At 42.6% G+C, this 21,830-nt stretch overlaps 1 protein-coding gene across 1 annotated transcript in view; it reads left to right on the forward strand.

The window, feature by feature from the left end:
- LOC127574433 (piezo-type mechanosensitive ion channel component 2-like) overlaps positions 1 to 21,830 on the forward strand; it is a 521,253-nt gene that overhangs the window by 202,692 nt on the left and 296,731 nt on the right.

The following is a 21,830-nucleotide window of genomic DNA, read 5'->3' on the forward strand; positions in this document are numbered from 1 at the left end:
GTTTCCTCCAGGTGCTGCTGTTTTCCCTCATGTGCTAAAGACGTGCAGGTTGTTAGGTTAACTAACCACTGTGTGGAGAATAAAAAATGGTAATAATGTAAGATTAAAGTAAATGGGTTGTTGAAGGTTGGCATGGACTCAGTGGGTTGAAGGGCCTGTTTTCGTGCTGTTCATCTCTTTATGACTCTCTTAGGATATGTTAGATGAATTTGTTATGTACTTGTGTTGGAGGCATGCAACAAAGATCCACCACATTGATTCCAGGGAGAGGGAGGATTATCCTATGAGGAGAGATTAAGCAGGCTGAGTCTGTACTGAATTTAGAAAAATGAGAGGTGATCTCATTGATAAAGCACAAGTCTTATAGGGCTTGGCAGGGTAGATGCAGAGATAATGCTTCCAACAGTGCCTAGGGTCAAATATGCAGAAACCCAACTTAGAAATCAGTACAACTATGTCTCACCCCCCAGAAATAACTCATTTTCCTTTGCTGAAAATAGCAATTCTACATTCTAGATCAGCTTGCTTTTGGCAGGAGAAGAAGAAATGCTAGAGAGACAAGATTTACCTCTGTTATGATATACTTTTATGAAACTATTCACAATTATTTATGCCATTGTATTCACCACCTTTCATAATAATCTGTCATTGAGCGATGTAACATGGAAAGAGGCCTTTCAGCCACTGTCCATCAAGCACCCATTTCCACACTAGTCATATTCTGACCCATTTTTATCTTTCCCACATTCTCATCAACTGCCCCCAGGTTCCACCACTCTCCTACACACTAGGGATGATTTATAGTGGCCAATTAACTTACCAACTCTCACATTTTTGGGATGTGGAATGAAACCAGAGGACCTGGAGGAAATCCACAGTCACAGGGTGAATGTGCAGACTCCACACAGACGGCACCCGAAGTCAGGATTGAACCTTTGAGCCCCTGGAGCTGTGAAGCAACGGCTGTACCAGCTGTGCTGTCTGAAACAAAAACACTCTATCAGGGAGTTTTATTTGCTTCCATGAAGACTGTGCTCCTTAAAACTTTCTTTGAGTGTCTGGTTTGTTCTGTTTCATTTAATTGGACTCTCATTTCATTCATTGTTTCCCCAGTTACATAGAACAAAGAACGTTACAGCACAGCACAGGCCCTTCAGTCCACAATGTTGTGCTGACATTTTATCCTGCTGTAAGATCCATCTAACCCTTCCCTCCCACATAGCCCTCCATCTCTCTATCATTCATGTGTCTATCTAAGACTCACTAATTACTGTAATTGCTGAGGCACTAATTACAGATTTCCCACATTACAGGGACATGCCACACCCCTACTTTATCCCAAATGCCGTAATATGAGGGACACATTCCTTGCCTCTCCAAAGATGGTCAAATTTAAGTCCTTGAGTACGTCCTTGATAATCTGCTGAAAATTGGAATGTGGGGAGAATAGGTGACAGGGAAGGTAAGGGGAGGAATGGGATTGCACTGCCAGCCAGCATGAACTTGGTTTGCTAAATGGCCTCCTATGTCCTATGGAAACATAGAACAGTACAGCACTGGACAGGCTATTTGGTCCATGATCTTGTGCTGATCTTGATGCCAATTTATACTAAGTGTCCTCCTCCTGTGTATCATCCATATTCCTCCATTTCCTTCATATTCATGTGTGTATTTAAAAACCTCTTAAACTCCACCAAACTGCCTGCTTCCACTACTATGCCCGATAACATATTCCAGGCACCTACCACCCTCTGTGTAAAAAAACTTATCCCTCATGTCACCTTTAAACTTCCCCCCACTAACCTTAAAAGCATGTCCTCTGGTGTTTGACATTTCTACCAGAGGAAATGATTCTACCCTATCTATGCCTCTCATAATTTTATAAACCTCTATCAGGTCTCCCCTCAGCCTCCGACACTCTAGGGAGAACAACCCAAGTTTGACCAACCTCTGCTTATAGTTTATACCTTCTAATCCAGGCAGCATCCTGGTGAGCCTCTTCTGCACCATCTCCACAGTCTCCACATCCTTCCTATAATGGGGCGACCCAAGGAATACTCCCAAGTGCAGTCTGACTAAAGTTTTATACAGCTGCAGCACAACTTCCTTACTCTTGTACTCAACACCCCTACCAATGAAGGCAAGCATTCCATATGCCTTCTTTAGCATCTTATCCACTTGCGTAGCCACTTTCAGTGAACTATGGACCTGGACCATAAGATCCCTCTGTACCTCAATGCTATTAAGAGGCCTACCATTAACTGTAAATTTTCTCCTTTCATTTGACCTCCCAAAGCGCAACACTTAACACTTGCCTGGATTAAACTCCATCATGCTTCCTATAAATATGGAACCACGTTGCTGTGGATGTGTTGGGATGCTCCTTTGATTGAAACTCAGGAGGCACTGTGGCACAGCTGGTGGAGCTGCTGCCTCCCAGCTCCAGTGACCTGGGTTCAATCCTGACCTCTGCTGCTGTCTATGTGGAGTTTGCAGATTCTCCATGTGACCACACAGATTTCCTCTGGGTGCTCTGGTCTCCTCCAACATCCCAAAGATGTGTTGGTAGGTAGAGTTACTTGGATGCCATTAGTCTATGACTGCATGTAACTCAAATCTGTGCTCAATTTCTGGGAAGGTTTGCCATGGCTTTGTTGAATGTTGGAACAGTTTATGAGGCAGTTAGACAGCCACATGAACAGGCAGGGAATTAAGGGATATGGATTGTGTGCAGAGAGATGTGCAGTTTAAGTTGGTATCCTGGTTAGCACAGACATCACGGGCCGAAGGGCCTGTTCCTATGCTGTACTGGTAAGTCCTGATGCAGGGTTTTGACCTGAAATGTCAGCAGTTTCTTTTCTCCCACCGATGTTGCTCGACCCGCTGAGTTCCTCCAGCAGATTATTTGTTGCTTCTGTGCTGTACTGTGCTGTACTATGCTGTGCTGTACTATGCTATGTTCTAGTATTGAGGGGCTGAATGGCCCATCCTGGCTTCTATCAGTCAATAATTAAGCAGAGCTACAAAATCTTGGATATTCCAGTGAACATAATCGAGAAGAATTAGAACATTTTGGTCAAGAAATAACACAAACTTGCATAAATAGAAAAGCAAGAAACTATAGTTTGCTGAAACATTTTTATATCTTCTTTGTGAAAGGTTTACTAAGGAGTCAATATTCAGAACATCAATGACACTTGTGTGCCACAAGATCAGGATCTGGATGGAGGGTCGATGGAAACACAAGAGACTGTAGATACTGGAATCTGGAGCAACAAACAACCTTCTGGAGGAACTCAGCGGGTCGAGCAGCATCTGTGGGAGGAAAGGAATTGTCGACGTTTTGGGTTGAAACCCGCTAGTCCTGATGCAATTCCTTTCCTCCCACAGACGCTGCTCGACCCGCAGAGTTCTGCCAGCAGATTGTTGCTGGAAGGTCAATGGGTCGTGGCGGAGGACTGTGAGGAAGTTCAGAAATCAGAGTGGACTCCTTGGTTTCAATGGTGGGCGGCTATTTTTCAGTAGCACCTATGAAGACATGGCTGTTACAGGAATGACTGATTTCATAACCTAACTTCACAAGGAATCTCACACAGGGAGTGATGTCATTCCATACGTAACTGATATGGAAATTGAGTCAGGTGGGCGAGATGAATTACTTGCAATCAGAAGTGCCCTGTTGAATTTGGGCAGCTCAGTAGTGTTGCACCCTCACAGGTTCAATCCTGACCTCCGGCAATGTCTGTGTGGAGGTTTACAAATTCTCCCTGTGACCGAGTGCCTTTCTCCCGGGTGCTCCAGTTTCCTCCCACATCACAAAGACATGCTGGCTGGCCACTGTAAATTGCCCCTAGTGTGCAGATAGGTGGTAGGATTGGGGGGATTTAATAGGAATGTGGGGAGAATAGAGCAGAGAGAAAGTTAGTGGAGAATGGGATTGCTCTGAGAGTCAGCAGAGACTCAACGGATTAAAATGACCTCCTTCTGCACTGTAAAGAAATATGGAAATTTGGAATTTCTGAAATGGAGAAATTCAATCCAGAAATGGTTGTAACAGTGCTCTACACCAGAAATAATTATTTATTCAGACGTGTAGCACTGTTCTGAATGTGTAGACCAACTTTTTTCTCTCACTTAATGGATGTCTTGGCTGTCCTGCTATTTTGTATTCCTTGCAAATTCATAAAAGCTCCACCGGTGCTAAGCACTTGCCATAAAAGCTTTGCCCGTTGTTACATAAATGCTTGTGCAGCCCATGCACTGATGTGAAGTCCAGGATTATATTGATTTGCACGCTGCTCAGAACCAATCCATCAGGTGATTTCAATAGCCCAAAATCTGGAAACTCAATTGTTCATAGTGCTTCTAATACATGCACACATGTGCACCGACACAGACAGCTGCACACACGTGAGCATATATGCACAAACCTGTGCAGAAACCTCTGTGTACCCATGCAGACACACACATAATGTACATGATATTACAAAAATAAATGTTTATGTCTTTTTAAATTATTGTAAATCAATACCACTGCCTATCAGTGTCATAAAAGTACTTGAATAAAAAGTGTTGCAAACTCCAGTGGTGGAAAAAATTGGCAAAAATCACAGTGATCCAATATTGCCAACAGTTTTATACTTAATCCATTTTAGTCATTATTATTGGCAGGATTGGTGCATTTTTGAGAAATAAAAATAATGTATAAATTGCACTTTTTGATTAGCATTGATAGCAATATGGTTGAGTTTTTTTGGTGCAAGAATTTCTGGAAAAGAATCATTTTTTAAAGAGTGAAGCAAAGATGATGGGGAACCTGACAGGACAGTAGGAAAGGAAATCAGGTCATGAAGCCACGGAGTCATACAGCACAGAAACAGGCCCTTTGGCCCACTGTGTCCATGCTAACCATCTATAGTGATCCCATTTACCAGAACTGGTTCTGTAGCCTTCTGTACCTTGGTGATTATTCAAGTGCTCATCCAGATGTTGCGAGAGTTCCTGCTTCCACCCACATTCTCAGGCGGTGCATTCCAGATTACAGTCAAGCTATTGGTGAAAATTTTATTTCTCTCAGATCCTCTCTAACTTCTCACTCCTCACCTTAAACCTGTGCCCTCTAGTTTTAGACGTCTCCTTTGTGAGGAAAGGTTTCTCACTCTCCACCCTGTCTAGGTCAGCCACTCTCTTATTAAATGGGGGAAACGGGTTAGAGAGGTCAAATTCTCTGCTGCTGCACCCGATTCTCATACTCTTTACAGCTTGGAAGCTGGCGTACAGTGCAATAAAAAAAGAGTCAGTACGAACAGCAGGAATATTTTTAGATTTTCTAATAAATCTTTAATGAGAAGTTCCAGAAATCAATATACATTAACAATATTGACAAAGGATTTTCTAAGAAAATAAATTCTGCCAGTATCAAATTGTTGGTCTTTGAATCTCTGTTAATATGTTTTAGCTTGAGATATGCAAAACTTGCATATATATCATGCAATTTTGGTGCACACAACTGCTTTGGTGACCACTTTAGCGAAAGCATGGTTTATTTATTTTAAATAGGCGGCTGTTTACATAGTGGATTATGGAATATTATAGGAATCTATAGAGCAATAGTATCAAGGCATATGTTCAAATCCAAAGTGTAATGTTAATTAAAGTGGTTTGTTAGTGAAGTTGTAAATAATTCTTTTCTACAATATGTCTTCTTTGGCAACCCCTTGGGATCAGGAATGACTTGGTCCCATTCCACTTTTGGGATCCAAGGTGGCTAATCGGGCCATTGTGGGAACTGCAGAGTCTTCCACAAATGGGGCACGAGATGGCCTGCAGGATGGGTGGTTGGGTAGTTGAAGTCGTCCGCTCTTTCCATTGCTTGCGCTGGGCTTCTTTGTGCTCCTGATGCAAGGCCTTGAGGTTCTCATGCCCCGGTACCTCTTAGGTGTTAATGCATATTTTGCACTAGAAGCTGTTGCTCTAAGTCTCATGGCATTGTCCACAATAGAAAAGGCCTTGTGTGTTTAATGTGTGCAAAACCCTTCCCCTGACTTGCAAGTAAATGGTAAGTTGGGCTTTCATTTGGGGAGTATCATAAAGGAGAGATATTCAGTAGATAGTGAGGAGTGGAGATGAGGCTTGTTGTAATGGAATATACTCAAGGACTGAGCATCTACAGCCATCTGAGCTATAGACTGTCAAACACTGACACACCCTGTGGGTGAACTCACAGCTCCAGCGTTCCAGGTCCAACCCTGACTTCGGTATTGTCTTTGTGGAATTTAAATATTCTCCCTGTGACCATATGGGTTTCCCCTGGGTGATCTGGTTTCCTCCCACATCCCAAAAGGCTGCTGGTTAGAGTATTAGCAACACATGCAAAATGCTGGAGGAACTCAGCAGGTCAGGCAGCATCTAGGGAGGGAAATAAACAGTTAACGTTTCGGGTCGAGACCCTTCATCAGGACCCGAAACTGTCGACTGTTTATTTCCCTCCATAGATGCTGCCTGACCTGCTGAGTTCCTCCAGCATCTTGTACGTGTTGTTCCAGATTCCAGCATCTGCAGAACCTCTGTTGTCTCTGGTTGGAATATTAATTGACTGCTGTAAATTATCCCCAGTGTAGGTGGGTGGGAGGAGATTCAGAGGGGAGTTGATGTGCATGTGCACGAAATAAGATTTTGTTCTAACTTCCCATCATCCTAACTGCCCAAAATTAGGTAGAATGGGAGAGATATCTGACTTAATGTATTTCAAAATTATCCTTCTAGAACAAAAATAATGAAGATTTCTTCAATATGAATTCTTGTGTATGATATGTCATGGCATCGTAAAGATGACTGAGGGAATGTTTGTTCATAAATTACAAGCAGTGGACAAACCTTTTAGATCCAAATGATCACAATACAGTCAGGTAGACTTAGCAGGCATAGGGTTTAGTGGTGGCACAGTGGTTAAGATCCTAGACTTGTAATGGAGTGATCTGGATTAACAATCCAGAGACCTAAATTCCAATCGCATTGTGATGGCTGTGAAATTTAAATTCAGATAATACTTTGTAAACAATTACTATTTTTAGGAATGATAAATGTAAAAACATCTGGTTCACCAATGGCTTTCATCTGCCATCCTTACAACGTGACTCCAGACGACAATTCCTTCGCCCTCACAGATGCTGCTCGACCCGCTGAGTTCCTCCAGCAGATTGTCTGTTGCTCCAGATTCTGAGCATCTGCGGTCTCTTGCGTCTGCACCCTCTGAAATGACTCAGCAAACCGCTCAGTTCAGGCTAATGAGTGATGGGTAATTCAGGCCATTCCAGCGATGCCTAAATTCTCAAAAAATTAATGGGGAAGGGAATTGAGGGAGCTGTAGAACAGGCTGCTATTTTACACTGACCTCCTTTACATCATTGGGTGTATCCACAAAACAGCATTGATCACAGTCACTGTACAGAATCTTCTTCAAGCTCAGCCCAGCAGTGATTCTTACCAAGGGGAAGATTTTATAAACCGGCAATAGATTTTTATGCCGCTATAGATTTTCCTGTTGCCACTTGCAGGAAGTGAAATATGTCTCCGTGTGGGCACATAGAAACAATAGTTTACTTAACGATCTCTGTTGAGGCATTGCTTTAGATCACCTGATGCAAGTTTGGCTTTATTATAGCAATAAGATGTCTTTGAATCAATAAAGGCACGGTCATCAAAATCAGATAATACTCTTTCTGATTTTATTCTTCCAAAGTGTAATGCATACATCTGGTAGTTAAGCAGACTACTTGCCAACTTTGGTCCCTTCCGTACTAAACTCGAGCCCTTTGGGCTTTCAATCCACCCAGATGTTTATGATTTGTGATATGTAAATTTTGCGTAGAAATCCACCCTTGGACAGAATATGTTATGAGCCATTTTAGATGCAATTGAGAGCCACTTCAGCTCTCCTCTACTAAATGTGCAGCACCCAGCAACCATATCAAGGGTGTCCACTCCCAGCAGTTTGCATTCACTGTGCACAATAACCAAAAGTTCTGAGGGGAAGCCAAGGTGCAAAGTAAATGCAAAGACGGCTGACTTCCCAGCAAAATCAACTAATACACATGACAAAATTCAGTGCAGCTAATAAAACAATGAAATCCTTTCGGGCTACAACTACCTTTAAAGCCTGAGTTGAGCAATGATGAGAAGGTCAGACAGCATTTATAGCACGAAAACAAACAATGAAAATCATTGAAGGGTCTTCGACCTGACTGTGTTTCTCTTTCCATAGATGCTGCCTGGCCCACTGAATGTTTCTGGCACTTTCTGTTCCTTTTTTTAATTTTGGCATTAATGCATGGTTTCTTCACTTACCTGGAGTTGGCTTTATGAACAAGGGAACTATTTCAGTGAAAACTAAGTTGGTGGATACTTTTTAAGTTTAATTTGGTTCCATTTTCTATTCAGCTTTCAATCACCTTCCCTCCATCATGAGTTTTTCTTTGCTGAAGGCTTCAATGCTCAGACCTGTAAATTGGTTTATTATTGTCACGTGTACCACGGTACGGTGAAAAATTTTGTTTTGCTTGCTACCCATACAGATCATTTCATTATATCAGTTCACTGAGGTAGTACAAAGTAAAACAATAACAGAATGCAGAACAAAGTGTTACAGTTACAGAAAAAGTGGAGTTTAGGCAGACAATAAGGTGCAAGGCCATTGTGAGGTCAAGAGTCCATTTTATCGTACTAGGAAACCATTCAGTAGTCTTATAATAGCGGGATAGAAGCTGTCCTTGAGCTTGGTGGTATGTGCTTTCAGGCTTTTGTATCCCCCTGCCCGATGTGAGGGGGGAGAAAAGAGAATATCCGAGGTGAGGGTCATCTTTGATTATCCTGGCTGCTTCACCGAGGCAGCAAGAAGTGCGGACAAGAGTCCATGGAGGGGAGGCTGGTTTCTGCAATGTGCTGAGCTGTGTCCACAACTCTCTGCAGTTTCTTGCGGAATGTAATCTCTCAGATAGTCCAGTATCTGGCAAGAGCTCATGAACACAAAGGCTGGTAGATGACAACCAAAATTTGGGCCAGGTAAGTGTTAGGTAATGGCAAAACTTCAAAAATCAGAATTAAATGTTAAGTACCTGGGAACCTAATCAGCTAAACATTGATTAGAAGCACAACTGCCCTCATCAAGTAAATGCTACTGGAATAAATGAGAGTGAGTTTGGAAATAATAGAAGAAAAATCCATTGTCATATTAAGGGCAACTAATCTATGGCAATCTTGATAATTCAGCAGCCTCAAGACATTGGTGGTGCTGAATGGTGGATTTTTACGGATTATTGGATTTTATTCCTATTAATACGGCAACAAAATTTTAGCAGAGACACGAAAAATTCTGCAGATGCTGGAATCTGGAGCAATGTGCAAAATCTGCCGGAGTTCCTTCAGCACTTTTTGTGCATTGAACAAAATTTTAATTTGCCTTTTATTAGGATGTTATACGGTAGTTAACAAATTTTCCAGTAAATCAGGTGAGTCTAAAAGGTGTGTGCAAAGCAGAAGCAGGTGAGCCAGCTGCTGAGCCATCAAGATTCCCATACAATGGAATAGTGAATTATCAGAGTTTCCATTCTGGCTATTGGGATCCATATTCTAAAAAGGAATAAGTCTTAAAAAATCATTCCCAGGAACAATGCCCAATGATGATAAAATTATAGAAATTTACAGTGCAGCAAGAAGCCAGCTGGTTTATCACATTCATACCAGCTGAAAGCTCTTGGGATAGATCCCAGCTTTTGGTCCATGCCCTTGGTCCAGTTACCTTTTAAATATGATGAGAATTTTTGCTTCTAGTGTGTTCTTGACCCCTGCCAGACTTCTGTGAAAAAATAAATTTCTTCAACTTCCCTCTAATCCTTGTATCATAAATCTATTTAGCAAAACTCATGAAACAAAGTAGTGCAGATGCTGTAAATCTGAATAAAACAGAAAATGCTGGAAATACCCAACAGTTCAGACATCATCTATGAAGAGAGAAATAGAGATAAGATCAAACAGTTTATTGAGCTGAAATGTTAACCCTACTATCCTCTTCATAGATAAGATAAGATCTCTTTATTAGTTACATACATCAAAACACACAGTGAAATGCATTTTTTGTGTAGAGTATTATGGAGGCAGCCCGCAAGTGTCACCACGCTTCCGGCGCCCACAACTTCCTAACCCGTACGTCTTTGGAATGTGGGAGGAAACCCGAGCATCCAAAGGAAACCCACGCAGACACGGGGAGAACGTACAAACTCCTTACAGGCAGTGGCTGGAATTGAACCCAAGTCACTGGCGCTGTAATAATGTTATGCTATGAGACACAGACACACAGAGTTCTCTCCAAACCCCTGCCCGAGGGCCCCCTCCCCATTACCCAGTTTTGTTCCCCCATCTGCCCATCATCCACACACTTCACCTACTGGGTCTCCCCCCTCCCCTCTGCTTCCACCTGTCCATCATCCCTCCCTTATCTGGTTCCACCAATCACCTTCCAGCCCCTGACTCTCCTCTCCTCCCCCACTTAGCTCCTAACTTAAATCTATGCCCTAACTTTTATCTCATTACTTTCTATTCACTCTGTCTACGTCTCTCATAGTTTAATAACATGGGAACAATAAGGAGCAGGAGTAGGCATCATGACCCTTCAAGCCTACGCTGCCATTCAGTTAGATGATGGTTGATCTAATCTTGGCCTCAATTCCACTTTCCTGCCTGTTCTCCATAATCCTCGATTCATCTACAGTCCAAAATTCTGTCCATCACAGGCTTGAATCTATTCAGTGATTCAGCTGCCACAGCTGTTGGGGTAGAGGATTCCAAAGACTCATGACCCTGGGAGAGAGGAAATTCCTCCTCATCTCAATCTTAAATGGGCAACTCTTTATTCTGAAACTATGCTCCCTCTTCCATCCCCCACATCCAACATCTCAAAGTGCGAAATACAGAACTGTATCACAAGTTGAACATCACAACATGGAAAATTAAACTTCTAAAAACTAAGATGAGCTATATTGAAAATACCAGAGTTACAATCAATGCATAATAGTCATGCCATTGGGTTGCCATGCATTTACATCAAACCCGTGTAGGAATGCAGTATGAGAATTGAAGACTGCTACTGTGCTATATATTTTCTAACTGTTTATTCTGTCACAGAATTTCTGTCATCAATAGCCACACAATCCAAAACATCTGCTTTTTATTTCACAATTCTGACACGTGAATCTTTTTTTGCCACCACAGCATATTTTTGTGATTATTGCCCAAGAAATGATCGACAAGGTCTTGTACGTTATATGACTCTTCTGTACTTCTCTGTCTTTGTGTTAAGTATGCCAATGAAACCACTTTGCCAGTGTTGATGATGACAAAGGATAAGTTGGAGTAGGGTTGGAAGGGGGAAGGGGATTGCTGGGGGGAGGTGAAGCAGCCAACTCTGAATTCTGGCAAACAATGTGAGACGACGTCAAAGGTCAATGTCGCCTACGCCTTTCACTGACGATTCTATATTTGCAAGCACCACAAAACAAACCTTGGGAAGGTTGGACTTGCCCGGGATTGAGAGGAAGGTCATTCCACAATTGTTAAATCTTGGCAGAGCTGTCGGTTTGGTTGGCTCTTCACTAATGTGAAAAATGTAACCGGCAATTTTGTGCTGGCGAGGGGAGTACTGTGCATGTGTGTAAGCCTCAAACGCTGTGCTGTGCTTTGGTTGGCTGGAGGGGAATAAAGGAGCCAGCTGTAATATCCAGTGCAGCCAGATTCATATCACTCCGAGCAGGCACTGGCCACAAACTGATAGCCACACTGAAACTGGAGCAAAGAAAATGCGCATGCTAAGCTTACTTTATTTGAATGCCTGTCAGGGTAGGATCATAAAATTACTGACAGATGTGAGATGTTGACATTGCTTAATACACTCTACAATTGCTATGACCATCAGACAGTATTTCCCACTTCTCAGAAACTGATTGTGTTTTGAAACTTGATTATTCAATATTAGTTCATAACTTTTAGGCTGCCAACAAGGTTCAGGAAATTCCAGATGGCCATGGCCTTACAGCTTCCTTTGCACATCAAGCATGGTGATCTTGAATGAAGCTTCACAGTGGTGCAGCAGGTTGTACTGGTACCGCATGTCTCCAGAGAACCAGGGTCATTCCTGATCTTGGGTGCTGCAAGGGTATAGTTTCCCTGTTCTCCCTGTGACTCCTAGTGATCCAGCTTCCTCCTACAACCCAAACACATGCTCCTCAGTTGGCTAATTAGCAGGTAAGTTGTCCCAAATGTAGGTGGGTGCCAACAGAATTGGGGGGAGTTGATGGACATGCGAGGGAGAATACAGGCCCTATCAGCCGACGTAGACTCAATGGGCTGAACTGCCCCCTCTATGTCACAACAAACATAGAGTAGTAGATTCATAGAGTTATACAGCACGGAAACAGGCCTAACTTGTCCATGCCTACCAAGATGTCTAACCTAGCTAGCCCCATTTGCCTATGTTTGGCTGGTATCCCTCTGAACCTTTCCTACCCATCCAAATGTCTTTGAAACATTGTAATTATATCTGCCTCTACCAACTCCTCTGGCAGTTCGTTCCATAGACCCACTGCCCTCTGTGATAAATCTGCCCGTCAGGTCCCTTACCTACAGCCTCTCACCGTAAACCTATGCCCTCTAGTTTTAGACTCCCCTACCCAGGGGAAGATGATTGTGACCATTCACCCTTTCTATGCCCCTCATGATTTTGTAAGGTCACGCCTTGGCGTCCTATACTCCAGCCTATCCAGTCTCTCCTTATAACTCAAGCCCTCCAGACCCAGTAACATCCTTGTGAATCTGTTCTGCACCCTTTCCAGCTTAATGACATCCTTCCTATAACAGGGCAACCAGAACTGCACACAATACTCCAAGTGTGGTCTCATCAATGACTTGTATAGGTGTGACATGATGTCTCAACTCTGTGCAAGGATCTTGGAATGTCATTGTCTCGATTTATTACTAACATCCCATGATAATTACAAACAATGTTTGAACAAAGTATTTAGTCCATAAGATAAAATTTCTTTATTGGTCACATGTACATCAAAACACACAGTGAAATACAGTATATCTTTTGCGTAGTGTTCTGGGGGCAGCCTGCAAGTGTTGCCACGATTCCGGCACCAATATAGCATGCCCACAACTGCCTAACCTGTACGTCTTTGGAATGTGGGAGGAAACCAGAGCACCCGGAGGAAACCCACGCAGACACAGGGGGAACATACAAACTCCTTACAGCGGCCGGAATTGAACCCAGGTCGCTGGCGCTGTAATAGCGTTACGCTGACTGCTACACTACCGTGCCTGCCCTATAGAAATAGGCCATTCAGCCCAACAGGTTCATGAACATAGCAACAGGTCATTTTCCAGGTCCTGAGTGACTGCTGCGTTGCTGGAGGTGTCGTTTTTTACTTGAGTCATTAAACTGAAGCCCTGTCTGCTCATCAGGTTCCAGGAAAGGATACCAATCTGGGTTTATCCCTGCTGTTCTGGTCAACACTTTCTCTCAATCAATGGAAATTAAAAACAGATGATCTGGTCATTATCAAATTGTTTCTGGCAAGAGCTTGTTGTGCACAGATTAGTTTGCGTGATTGAAAATCAAAAATAACATTTGCAGCTGCTGGAAATCTGAAATTAAAACAGAAAACCCTGGAAAAACTCAGTAGGTTAGGCAGCATCTGTGGAGGGAAAAACAGAGTGAATATCGCAGTGAATATCAAAGACTGGACCTGAAATGTTAATTCTATTTCCCTTTCCACAGTCAGAGACTTTTTCCCAGGCAGAAAATGGCTAACATGAGGGGCCATAATTTTAAGGTAATTGAAGGAAGGTATAAGGGGGATGTCAGAGGTAAGTTTTTTACGCAGAGAGTGGTGGGTGCATGGAACATGCTGGTAGAGGCAGATACATGGGGACATTTAAGAGACTTTTAGATAGGCACATGGATGATAGAAAAATGGAGGGGAATGTGGGAGGGAAGGGTTAGATTGACCTCAGAGTAGGTTAAAAAGTCGGCACAACATCGTGGGCCGAAGGGCCTGTACTGTGCTGTAATGTTCTATGTTCTCAATGCTGCCTGATCTACTGAGTTTTTCCAGCACTTTCTGTTTTTATTTCTTCAAATAAAAACTTTATTTGAATGCCCTTCAGGGTAGGTCAGAGTGTTTCCAAAACTGGTTTTTATTTTGGTTCACATTTATCCTGCTTTGCACCACATCATTGGCTCTGGAGAACTTTGAGCTGTTTTGAAAGAGAAGTAGGAGGATCAGTGTATGAAAAATTGACCTGGCATCAACTGTTTGTGGAAGAGAGTTACAACTTTCTATCACAGTTTGTACATTCTTCCTGACTTCACTCCACTTCTCAGTCCTCGATGTTCTAACCAGTGGAGGGTCGATCAGGAGAAATTATAAAGAGATGGCAGGGAAATAAAACAAATTTTTTTTTGTCTGTCTTCATGGAAGAAGGCACAGAAGGGCTCTGAGAGACAGTGGACAAGAGGCCAAGAGTAAATGAGAGCTAAAAGAAATTAGCATTAGTTTAAAAAGAAACTAGTATTGGAGAAATGAATGTGGCTGAGAGCTGATAACTCCCCAGGAGCTGATGATTTGTGTCCGAGGATTTGGAAGAAGTGGCTATGAAGATGACGGTTATTGTACAACCTGACAACCGTGGGGGGGGGGGGGGGGGGGGGGGGGGTGATTGCCACATTCCAAACTTCCATAGACTTGAGAATAGTTCCCACATATTGGAAGTTAGCAAATGTATAAGAAAGGTAGGAGAAAAGAAATGAAACTATCAACTAGTTTGCCTGCTCAGAAATAGGAAAAGTGCTGGAACCTATTATTAAGGAAGTGTTAACAGATCGCTACCTTCCCCCTCTCACCTGGATTCAGCTATCACCCGCCAGCTTGTTCTCCTCCCCCCCTCCCCCCACCCTTTTGTTCCAGCTTCTGCCGTCTTCCTTTCCAGTCCTGATGAAGGATCTCGGCCTGAAATGTCGACTGTTTATTTCCCTCCATGGATACTGCCTGACTTGGAGTATTGTGTTCAGTTCTGGTTGCCTCATCATAGGAAGGATGTGGAAGCTTTAGAGAGGGTGCAGAGGAGATTTACCAGGATGCTGCTTGGATTGGAGAGCATGTCTTATGAGGATAGATTGAGTGAGCTAGGGCTTTTCTCTTTGGAGAGGAAGAGGATGAGAGGTGACTTGATAGAGGTGTACAAGATGATAAGACTTTTTCCCAGGGCGGAAATGGCTAACACAAGGGGACATAATTTTAAGGTGATTGGAGGAAGGTATAAAGGGGATGTCGGGGGTAAGGTTTATACACAGAGAATGGTGGGTGCATGGAACGCACTGCCTGCAGAGGTTGTGGGGGCAGATACATTAGGGATATTTAAGAGACTCTTAGAAAGGCACATGAATGATAGAGAAATGAAGGGCTATGTGGGAGGGAAGGGTTAGCTAGATCTTAGAGCAGGATAAAATGTCGGCACAACATCGTGGTATGTGGGTAATATACTGGGTAACAAGCAGGAAACAGGAGGTATCTTGTTGAGAACCAGACCAGAGAGGTTCCACAGAAATTGATGCTGGGACTCCAGCTGTTCACAAACTCTAGCAGTAATTTATCTGAGTGACCAAGTGTAATATGTCCAAGTTTATTTATGGTGCAAAACTGGGTGGCAATATGGGCTATGTGAAGGATGCATCGAAGTTCCTAGAGAATGCAGACAGACTGAGTGAATGGACAAGGTCATAGCCAATGGAATATAATTTTTAGAAATGTGTAGTCATCATTTTGACAGAAGAAACAAATGCAAAGCATTTTTAAATGTTGAGAGATTAAATGTTTCTGATGTTCAGAGGGACCGTCTAGATGAATCACTGAAAGTTAACAATGAGGTTCAGCAGGCAATTAGGATGGCAGATGCCACTAATAGCATCCTTCATTACAGAAGGATATGAACACAAGAATAAAGGTGTCTTGTTCCAATTAAATGTTGCCCTGATAATATAACATCTGGACTATTGTGTAGAAATCCAGTTTCCCTACCTCAGGAAGGACTTACTTTACTTGCAGTAAAGGTTCACAAGATTCATTCCTGGGATGGAAGGTTTATTTGATGAGGAGAGAAGCTGTGTTCAGGTAAAGGGACGTTTGTTTGTGGGAGGTTTTTTAAAAGTGAGATAGGAAGAGTTCACAGCCAGCATGTTCCTGTTAGAGTGTAAGGCAAGGCTGGCAAGATTAGGGTTCCTTAGTTGACAAGGGATAGTGAGTCTCTGGTTAGGAAATATGTCAGGTATAGACCGCTGGGATCAAGCGAGTTTCTTGAGGAGGATAAGGGATGTAGGAGTACACTTAAGGAAATTAGGAGGGCAGAAAGAGGCCATGCAATATCCCTGGCAGATAAGATAAAGGAGAATCCTATAAGATTCTGTTAAGTATATTAACAGTTAAAGGGTAGCTAGGGATGGAGTAGGTCCCCTTAAGAATCACTGCGGTGATCTATGTGTGGAGCCACAGGAAATGGGCAACATCTTAAAGGAATATTTCTCATCTCTATTTACCATGGAGGGTGTGTTGGAAGTCTTGAGATGCATAAAGGTGGATAAATTCCCAGGTCCTGACCAGGTGTACCTAGGATGTTATGGGAAGCAAAGGAGGAGATTGCTGGGGCCTTAGTGGAGATGTTGGTATCTTTGTTAGCCACAGGTGAAGTACTAGAAGACTAGATGATAGCTAATGTTGTCCCTTTATTTAAGAAGGGCAGCAGGGATAAGCCAGGGAACTACAGGCTGGTAGACTTACAACAGTGGTGGGAAAGTTATTGGAAAGGCTTTTGAGAGATGGGATTTATTTGCATTTGGAGAGGCAGGGACTGATTAAGGATAGTCAGCCACACTGCAGAAAAGATGTGATTAAGCTAGAGAGGGTGCAGAAAAGATTTACAAAGATGATACCTGGATTGGAGGACTTGAGTTATCAGGAGCGATTGGATAGGCTGGGTCTGTTTTCCCTGGAGCAAAGGAGGCAGAGAGGTGACGTGATAGAGGTACATAAAATTATAACATAGGCTAAATAGCCAGAGTCTGTTTCCCGTGGTAGAGGTGTCCAAAACTAGAGGGTATAGGTTGGAGGTGAAATTGAGTAGGTTTAAGGGGGATCTGAGGGGTAAAATTTTAACAAAGAGTAGTTGGTATCAGGAATGAGCTGCCAGAGGTGGTGGTGGAGGCAGGAACAGTAACAACACTTGAGAGGCATCTGTACAGGTACTTGAAGAGCAAGGCACCCACTACCTTCCCCCTCTCACCTATCACCTGAACTCACCTATCCCCTGCCTGCGTGTGCTCCTCCCCCTCCCCCCACCTCCTTATTCTGGCTTCTGCCCTCTTCCTTTCCAGTCCTGATGAAGGGTCTCGGCCCGAAACGTTGACTGTTTATTTCCCTCAGTAGATGCTGCCTGACCTGCTGAGTTACTCCAGCACTTTTTGTGTGTTGCTCCAGATACATCCAGCATCTGTAGAATTCCTTGTGTCTTGTCAGTCATTATCTGACACTTCTGTTGCACGAATGCTACTTGCCATTAACAGTCCATCACTGAATGTTGTCTAGGCCTTGCTGCATGCAGGTATGGGCTGCTTGAATTGCTGAGTAGTTGCAAATGGAATTAACCATTGGGAAATCATCAGTTAGCATCCCCATTTCTGACCTTATGATGGAAGATTATTGATGAAGCAACTGAAGATGGTTGGGCCTAGAACACTTTTCCTGAAAACTCCTGCAGCGATGAGAAAATGAAACAGACTGCAGATACTGGAAATCTGAAATAAAAACAGAAAACACTCTGCAGATCAGGCAGCATCTGTGGAATGAGAAACAGAGTTAACATTTCAGGTCAAAGACCCTTTGTCAGAACATTTCAGGTCTTCAGCACAAGTAGCAGAAGTGATTCCATAAACAAAGCAAAATGACACAGTAGATGGAGCTGCCACCGCAAAGCTCCAGAAACCGGGGTTCGATTCTGACCTCGGGTTCTGTCTGTGTTGAGTTAGTTCATTCTCCTTGTGACTCTCTGGCTTTCCTTCAGGTGCACTGATTTCCTCCCACATCTAAGATAAGATATTTTTATTAGTCACACGTACATCGAAACACACAGTGAAATGCATCTTTTGTGTAGTGTTCTGGGGGCAGCCCGCAAGTGTCGCCATGCTTCCGGCGCCAACATAGCATGCCCACAACTTCCTAACCCGTACATCTTTGGAATGTGGGAGGAAACCGGGGCACCCAGAGGAATCCCACGCAGACACACAGGGAGAACGTACAAACTCCTTACAGACAGCAGCCGGAATTGAAACCAGGTCACTGGCACTGTAATAGCATTATGCTAACTACTGTGCCTGGTAGATTAATTGCCCACTGTTAGCTACCTATAGTGTAGGTAAGTGCTGGGAGAATCAGGTGGGATTGGATGTGCATGTGAGATGGAATAGGTTTCAGAGAAATAAGTAGGGCAGTGGAGCTGACAGAATTGCGCTGACAGCTAGCACAGATGGAATGGACCAAATAGCCTCTTATGTCTTAAAAAATATGAGAAAGATACAAATAAAAACTGTTAAGTGATGGCTAACACGAGGGGGCATAATTTTAAGGTGATTGGACAAAGATATAAGGTGGATGTCAGAGGTAAGTTTTTTACACAGAGAGTGGTGGATGCATGGAATGCACTGCCGGCAGAGGTTGTGGGGGCAGATACATTAGGGACATTTAAGAGACTCTTAGATAGCCACATGAATGATAGAGAAATGGAGGGCTATGTGGGAGGGAAGGGTTAGATAGATCATAGAGCAGGATAAAATGTTGACACAACATTGTGGGCCGAAGGGCCTGTACTATGCTGTAATGTTCTATCTTCTAAGAGATTAAAGGAAATCACCACTAAATAGGTGAAAATTTGAAATCAGATTTCTCAGTCGTGGGAAATCTAACGATTTCCATTTGATATAATCATACCTCATTTTGTTACCATGCATGGATCTAATCAAGTCTTCGTGGCAGCATTTGTGTGAGACATTCTTATGGCTAAATTGGTATTTACTATATGCTTTTGAGTAGAACCTAGGTTGATGTAAAATAATAAAAAAAATGAATAACTTGCCTTCCTATTTTGAGAAAAAAATTGTAGATAATTTTAAAACAGCTGTGAAAACATTTCTTGGCTCTGTTGGTAACACACAACCCAGGAACTGAATGCCGAAACTTGGTTGACATTTCAGTGCAAGACTGTATCATCAAAGAGGAAAGTGTGCAATAAATGTCATATTTGATTCAGCTGGCAGTATTCTAAGAATAATTTTGGCCTGATTTACTGGCCAACATTCCTCTCTTAAATACCAGCCAAAACATTGGCCATTTTCAGAAAGAAAGATTTCTGTTTATATAGCAACTTTCATGACCTGAAGTTGTTCAAAGTGCTTCATTGGTTAGGAAGCTCTATAGAATAAACTAAAAAGAGATATGAAAGGTGCTATATAAATACAATTCATTCTTTACTAAACAATTTGCTTCAATGTCTGCCCAAGTGAACAAAATTTTGGGTAATATGTCAAAATCAATTTCTATTTCAATATTTTCTGTTGTTGCTGATGTACCATTATGCTAGCAGTCCTCTGGGATTTTAGCCAATTAGATAACCTTAGTATGTCAGCCTAAGCAAGTGTTAAGATAAGATATCTTTATTAGTCACATGTACATCGAAACACACAGTGAAATGTATCTTTTGCGTAGAGTGTTCTGGGGGCAGCCCGCAAGTGTCGCCACGCTTCCGGCGCCAACATGGCATGCCCACAACTTCCTAACCCGTACGTCTTTAGAATGTGGGAGGAAACTGGAGCACCTGGAGGGAACCCACGCAGACACGGGGAGAACGTACAAACTCCTTACAGACAGCAGCAGCTATTTAACTACGGAAGTCATCGTACTGAAATCTACTCCTCTCCTGAGACAGACAGATTTTCAAATAGGGTAGCAATTCAAAAAGTCAGCTTGAGGTCTTCTCACCCGTGCATACTGAAGGACGGGGACCTTATAATCTTTGAAGAAACTGGCAAGTGTTTCTCTTCTGACAAAATCGTTTCTTTAGTTTATTACATTGATAAAAAAGAATGAAAAGAAAATACACACTCCATCGTTCTGGTTTCCTGTGAGCTGTCGTGAAAGGCAAACAACTTTTAATCTTGACTTGGAATTTACATACAAAATTTATCTTATTAAAATTGTATAAAAATCAAATGATACATTTTTTAGAATGATAGAAATAGCAAGAATCAGATAGTACAGAATGAGATTATTCTCTGCCAGCTCTTTGCAAAAAGCTTTCCAAATCAGATCACTTCTCTTCTCATTTATTTTCCTTTTCAATTATTTATCTGATTCCCTTTTCAATGTTACTGTTGAATCTGCTTCCACGACGCTTTCAGGCACTGTGATCCAAGTCAAAACAACTTACAACTGAAAATAATTTCTCCATTTCTACTCTTGTTTTTTAAACCTGTGTCCTTTGCTTCCTCTTGCTTGTGGCATAGAAAACATTCTTCCTCATTTGCTTCTCTTGAGGATTTGCAATCTCTTCCTAATCTCTGCTCCAACAACAGTCTGACTTCTCTACAGTCCCACTGTTACATCTAAACAGCACCTTTAAGCTTCAGGAATAGCTGATTTAGGAGCAGATTTATTGCAGAAAGGAGGCTATTTCTGCTGTTTTGTTACCCCTACTTTAGGTCAATCCAGTTAGACCTATTTCTCACCACTTCACTGCCCTATGCACTTTTTACCCTTAAATATTTATCCAATTCCATTTTAAAAGATGCAAATAGCACTACATTCACCACACTTTCAGGCAAGGAAAACAGAAAATGCTGGAGGTATTCAAGAGGTCAGACAAGATCTGTGGAGAAATAAACAGTTAACGTTTCAGGATGACAATCCAAAAAACAGCAGATGCTGAAAATCTGAGATACAAAAGCAGGAAGTGCTGGGGCACTCAGTGGATCATGCAGCATCTGTGGAGAAAGAAATGAAGTTAACGTTTCAACTCAATGACCGTTTGTTCATCAGGACTGGTGAATCCAAACATCGTTGTGAACCATTAGTTCTGCTAACTCTGTTTCTCTCTCCACAGATGTCCTCTCAATGGTTGGAGGACACCTTTCATTAAAACTGAGAGAAGATAAGATCTCTTGATTAGTTACATGTACATTGAAACACACAGTGAAATACATCTTTTGCGTAGAGAGTTCTGGGGGCAGCCCGCAAGTGTCGCCACGCTTCCGGCACCAACATAGCATGCCCACAACTTCCTAACCCACACATCTTTGGAATATGGGAGGAAACCGGAGCACCCGGAGGAAACCCACGCAGACACAGAGAGAACATGCAAACTCCTTACAGACGGCGGTGGAAATTGAACCTGGGTCGCTGGTGCTGTAACAGCGTTACGCTGACCGCTACACTACCGTGCCTGCCCTATCAAGTTAGAAACCAATGATGTTTAAAATTGCACAGAAGGTGAGGTGGATGGGAGAGGAGCAGTGGAGGGAGGAGAGAGAGAGCAAAGGGAATGTTTGTGATAGGGAGACACCAAGAAAGACTGAACGATGCAAGTGCTGGTGGTGTTGGCTGAGGGAGGGTGTTGAGGGCTTGTTGATTGCAGATAAATTATGTGGAGGAGATTAGAAAGGAGAAGGGTGAAACCAGAAG

This window comes from Pristis pectinata, chromosome 9, assembly GCF_009764475.1.
Source record: "Pristis pectinata isolate sPriPec2 chromosome 9, sPriPec2.1.pri, whole genome shotgun sequence".
Lineage (NCBI taxonomy): Eukaryota > Metazoa > Chordata > Chondrichthyes > Rhinopristiformes > Pristidae > Pristis > Pristis pectinata.